Source organism: Hermetia illucens, chromosome 1, assembly GCF_905115235.1.
Source record: "Hermetia illucens chromosome 1, iHerIll2.2.curated.20191125, whole genome shotgun sequence".
NCBI lineage: Eukaryota > Metazoa > Arthropoda > Insecta > Diptera > Stratiomyidae > Hermetia > Hermetia illucens.
The window spans coordinates 61,025,223-61,031,222 of record NC_051849.1 but is presented as its reverse complement, the minus strand read 5'-3'; positions in this window follow the sequence as shown (position 1 = coordinate 61,031,222).

Below are 6,000 nucleotides of genomic sequence, written 5' to 3'. Positions count from 1 at the left end.
TGCGAAAATCGTAGCTGACGTGCTCAGGGATCTCGAATCCTGTACGCATGTCCTAATTAGGACGGACGCTCTGCGGAAACTGCTGTAGCCACCTTATGAGGGCCCCAGTCTTAAATCTACTTAGCATATTGTCCCAATATATGCTATATATGAAGGTTCCATCGCCCTCAGTACAGAATCTGTTGACACTGTCCGCATATAACCCTAGTTTCCCCAAGCGGTAGTTAAGTATTCACAATATTATCCTTCTTGGTGAGATTTATACAAACCTGTGAGTATTTAGGTTCATATTTTCACATGGATAGCCTGGACTGCTCGATTTCTGGTAAGTTCGTCCAATTCTCCCAATCGTTTCTATTCCGTCCTTCTTGTCATGAGCATGAACGCTTTTCCGATTCCATAGAAGGGTTCATTTAGTTTTTGCTTCTTTCCTGTCCAGCTTATCTGCTGTCTCGTTATTTACTAACCCAGTATGGCCCAGAACCCAGAGTATCTTACACGAGCAAAACCTATTCAATTTATTATGGCATCCTCATATCATTTATTTGATTGAATCTGAGTGGGCAGTTCACCGGAAGGGGTAATGAATATCTATCGCAAACGCAGGAGCAATTCCATTTATTTTCGTGATAGGCTAGCTTGCGACTCCGTGCAAAGACTTTTAGACATAATAGTGTTATACCATAGAGTAACGGACCTCATTTTTCTTCTCTTCTAAGGGGAGCTCTGCACCATATTCTCCATAATGTCTGTTTGCTTTAGGTATCTTCCAGGTGCATTATTCCGTAACTATCCTATGATCAGTACTCTGTCCACACCAAGGGGCACGTCCCATGGGGGTATCGATTGTGAAAAATGTCATATGCTTTTCCCTTCTTAAGTTTGGCGGAAAATGAGCCGACTCACTTCAGGCAGTTCCATAGAATCAATACATTAAAATTTATGATAAAAGGTTTTTATTGAATAGTGCGTGATAGAACAGATATATACTGAAGCGAATTTAATTCGTTTTACACATAACCATGATAACCGGATTGTTCTTAGCTATAGAGTAACGGCGGTGATGGTAGAAATGCTCCCAGAGACCTTTTGTACACATATACACACATAATATACTGGGAAACAAAATGCAGAGCTGGAAAGAAAATCATGCGGGCCCACTCCTAAATTGCACAATTGGCTTAATTTTGTCAAACACTCCATTCCCGCCCCACAAGAAACCTTCTGCCCCGAGGGAATCACCCCTTCTCGACCGTCCTGTGTACTATAATATTGTATATGTATTTCTTTGCAATCTTAATGCTTCCTTCCCATTCAAGTATCTTCTTCCTACTGAATATTTCCTCCATTAGATAATGTGATAATAATTTGATGGGTGATTAACGACATTATTAAAAATTGACTAAACGATGAAACGTGCTTCATGTTATTGAATTATTTACAGAAAGGACACTAAATCTTACACAATAGTCTAAACGCTCGCTTGAGAAAGATGGCTAGGCAACATATTCCGGAAGATTTCAACGAGTTCATCAAGACACCCTTGCGGTGTTTTGCTTTCATAGGATGGAATCCTTGCCAAAAGAGTAATATTTCATCCCTAAGTCAAAGGATTTTCTATTTTGGACTCGTGAATCTGTTTTTATATGCTTTGGGCCAAACTTTCGTTATTTTCATTAACGGTTCGTCGAATTTGCTAGAGGAATCTCCATCATTCGTCGCGATTTTATATACAATTATATGTTATGGGAAGATTGTTGCAATCTTCTTAAAAAAGGACAAATTGATTCAGGTTCTTGATGATTTGGATCAGATTTTTCCACGAAGCACGGAACATAGGAAGCTTTTTCAGTTTCGACAATTTTATAAGGAGCGAACTATTGTCTCCCGGATGGCTATATTTTCCCAATTGACTACAATTAATATCTTCATAACAAGTTCATTTTTGAGTTCATTTTACGGATTTCTCAAAAGCGGGAATTTTGTGTATATAACACCAGTTCCGATGTGGAGAACATTTGAATTAGACTCGGTTCTAGTGTACGCTGTCCTTTATGTTCATCAATCTTATGGGATACACTTTTGTAGTACAGCAATAATGGCTGCGGATGTCTTCGTTATTCATCTAGTGATTTTACTTTGTATGGATTTTGCCTACGTTTCCAATGAATTCGATCAAGTTTCATCTAATCCTGATTCCAATCCCTTTGGGAAGATACGAAGTTTGGTCTGTTTCCATGATGGAGTTTTGAGGTACTTGTATGTGTTTTGTTCCATAGCTACAATGTTTCTATAAGGATTATTCCAGAATGAGTGCTGTGGTAAATGATATTTTCAGCATCTCAGTTTTGCTGACCCTAACAACATCTTCCCTAAATCTGTGCATGCTTGGTTTCAGTGTGGTCGAAGGCGTAAGTCTAGTGGACTTCTTCAGGCAATTTTTGATTCTTTTTCTCCAAATGCTGCAGATATTTAATCTTTGCTATATGGGGATGCGTTTAACTGAATGTGTAAGTAATATAATAATTAAATGGGCAAATATTTTATCCATAATGGAAATTCAACTTTTTTACAGAGCACTAATGTTGGAATATCTGCCTTTAATCACCTCCATTTCAAATCAAATGTTGAGTATCAAAAATATTTGCTGCGAATAATTCAACGCTCTCAACATCCTGCATTATTGAGTGCGCCTTTACTCTCTGTGGTATCCTTAGAAATGTTTCGCAAGGTACGAGTAATCACGAACTATCGTTACTATGTCTATCTTTTTAAGGTATTCTGGTATTCCGACTTTTTTTATTCAGTCCTTACTATGCTCGGTTGTGTATATGGTCTTGTCTGGATGGAATTTTTCACTTGTTCTATCGATAAGCTTGACCCGGGTGGAGTAGAGTAGTTTCCAGGTTGTTGTTTAGTGTGTGAAGCCATCGTTGCCGCGGACGGCTGTTGAGTCGTTTCCAATTGATTTGGTTGCTTGTTGCCTTTGTGTAAAATGTTGAGAACTTTTCAAGACTTTATGGGAAGGAAAGTCTTATTAAAATCGGTTTATTGTCAGCGTCTGTCTGTTTTCTAATTGCATGTTGAAACATATGCTCTATGATGTTTTCGGGTGTTAAGTGCTTCCCCGTTGTAGCATTTAATCGTCATGTCCAAAATTATAGAAGTATGCTCGAAAACCTCTGTGTGTTAGATCCAAACTTACTTCACAGGGGGTTGCTCGACCCAACCCCCCCATTATCCCATATGATCTTGTAGGCTTAACGAATTTTTTCTCACTTGTTTCACCTCTCCTTCTACTTAGTTAAACTTCATGCGAATTGCCGCTGGCAGGTAGAAGATCTTTCGGTAGCGTGTCCTTCTCTCGGGATCCTTTCTGCTATCACGCAGGCCGCTTTGTCAAATATTGTTCGGTAAGTGCAATATGTTTGGAGTGTGTTTAGGCAATACGCGGTTCCCATTTTACTTCCATTTACTTTCTTTACTTGTATTATAATTTGAAATTGAGCCTCTGAGCGATTATTACGCGTGAATACTTGAGTGCAGACTAGGGATGTATGGTCTGTGTTGCGACTTTGATCTTCATAGACGTGCTTAGTAGTAAGTACTACCTCCGTCTTGTCTCCTACTTACTGCTCACAGGATACAATGTCATAAACTGTCATTTGATATGGTTTGGGTCGTTTATTTGAATCACAGCATAAAGGCCTGTCGTGGAATTGATTCTTCACTTCGGAAATTGTCATTGCATTGCATTTGCATTTAGCTATGGAAGCCACCAGACGCCCCTCCTCTTCGGTAAATGGAAGTCATCTGTTATAGATTATCCGATCGAATAATTTGCCATAGGTTTTTTTAGTCTGAGAATGAGTATTGGTCTCTGCTTCTTCGACTCTGTAGGGTGCTGCTTTTTCAAGACATGTGGTAAATTTCTCAGGAAGCTTATTTGCAACTATCTTGACTATTGGCTTAAGAGCTTTGTTGAGGATGCTAGTTTAGCCAGGTGCTATATTTTCAGCTATTTTCTTTGCAGCTTCCAGGACCTGCTTCTGACTTAACATCTTCGATAGGGTCTACTTGCACAATTTAAAGGTTAGCGATACTCACATATTGTGCGAAAAATTTCGTCACTATGTAACAGGTTAGGGCAAGTAGGTCAGCTTTCTTACACCCTAACATTGTTATCCATTTCTGCTTCACTGATTTCATGTTTGGCCTTACGGCGTTACTCGATTTCAGAGTTCTACCAAAAGTTCAGCATTTGTTGTTGCTTTTGCAGCAGAACCTATTTGCAAGTCTCCTCGTCAAACATGTTGGCTGTTCATTTTACAACTGTCTCCCGAACCAATTTGTTTTTGTACAGTGCTTGATTTTAGAAATTATGGGCAATTGCAACTGTGTGTGTAGTCTTAACTAACATGTCACTGAAGCTTCTCCTCGTACGGTTTGGTGTTGCATAGCAACTGCGGATGGATATACAATTTATTTCGCTTCATCATGTTCAAAAATTTTCATCAATTTTCAATCACCGGACCCTTCCTTAGGCTGAAGAATGTCCACCTTAGTCAGTAGACTGTATTCCTAGCTGGGCCCATAAAGCTTGACAAATTGTCCCCTTCATAGTAATCTTATCGAAGTCCTTTCGCGATTTCTACTCAGTTTTACTTCTTCCGTTCTCCCCAGTGAAGATGTAAGTAATGCTCTTTTGTAGATCTTCTGACTTTTCACCTGGTTTAAATTCAAGCAATATTTCACCCTTCTGCGCTCGTTTTTTACTGTTTACTTGCAGCTTTTTCGTGCTTTCAACTTAAGTCTTTTGCAGCGAGAACTGCTTCCATTGGGCAAATCCTGGAAGCAAGTTCTTCATTTTTAAGGATTTGGGTGAAACAAAGCCTTGTGAAAACCCATTCAATGTTTGTCTAACTGCCTTTTTTTTGACCGGTGGAAATCCATCATGAATCACATTCATACGTTTGAGAATCGAGCGATTCATCAAAACCGAACCTATAAAGAACATTTCCTGTACTCACCGTGTCCGGTTAAGAACTAAGTTAGAATGCAACTTATCTCACAGATGTTTCGCAAAGTTATGTTTTGGATAAACTTGTTCACCATGCAGCCAATGACCTCATTTGCTCAGTTTGCTTCTTTAGGCTCGCTTCCTGATTCTCGTACACGCGGCATCAATCAGCGGCTAAAATATTCGCTCGGATCATCCCCGCAATTACGCATGCTACCTCATAAGATGTTGTTTGGAGAGCGCTTAACTGATATGCATCTTGAAGCTGTCTGTAATTTTCCACGATTTTTATTGCCGATGCCCACCCTTGTGCCGCATATAAAAGGACAGAGCTGACAACTCGTGATAAAAGCAATCGTCGGCTTTGTTTCGGGCCGCCTATATTTGGAATAATCTTTGCCAGTGTTGAGCTGACAGTCGCCACTTTCTGCCCAGTGAGCTTCAAGTGGGGTTTAAAGTTTAACTTCTCTTCTTTCTTTTTCTTCAGCCTTTGTCCCGTTCACAAGCGGTGTCGGCTCCTCCGAGGCTTGTGACTCAATCCGATCATCATGTTTGTAACAATATTGTACCCATTTTGTTGATTGGCCTGCCGCGGGACCTGTCACCAAGAGAGATCAGGTAGGATTTAGCATAGTGGAAGAACTGCAACTATACTCTATTTATCTCTTTCCCTGATCTCCGTATTTTATTTTTGTGTTACTGAGGATAGTACAAAGTACGTCGCCTCAAACCCTCCTCCTTTACCTGGGCTTGGGACCAGCATACTATTGGACTCAGATATTACCCCCAGGTATTTCAGCTATGGCTGAGAGCTGAGACCCTTTGAAAAAAGTACTAACTCTGTCTTCTATTCTGCAAGCCTCAGCCCGAAGTCTTCAAACCAAGACTTGATCGTCCGTGTGGTGTCGTCCACATTGATCTCTACTCCGTCGGGGTGTTATGACCACTCCAACGTCATCTGCTAATCCGACGACAATTGC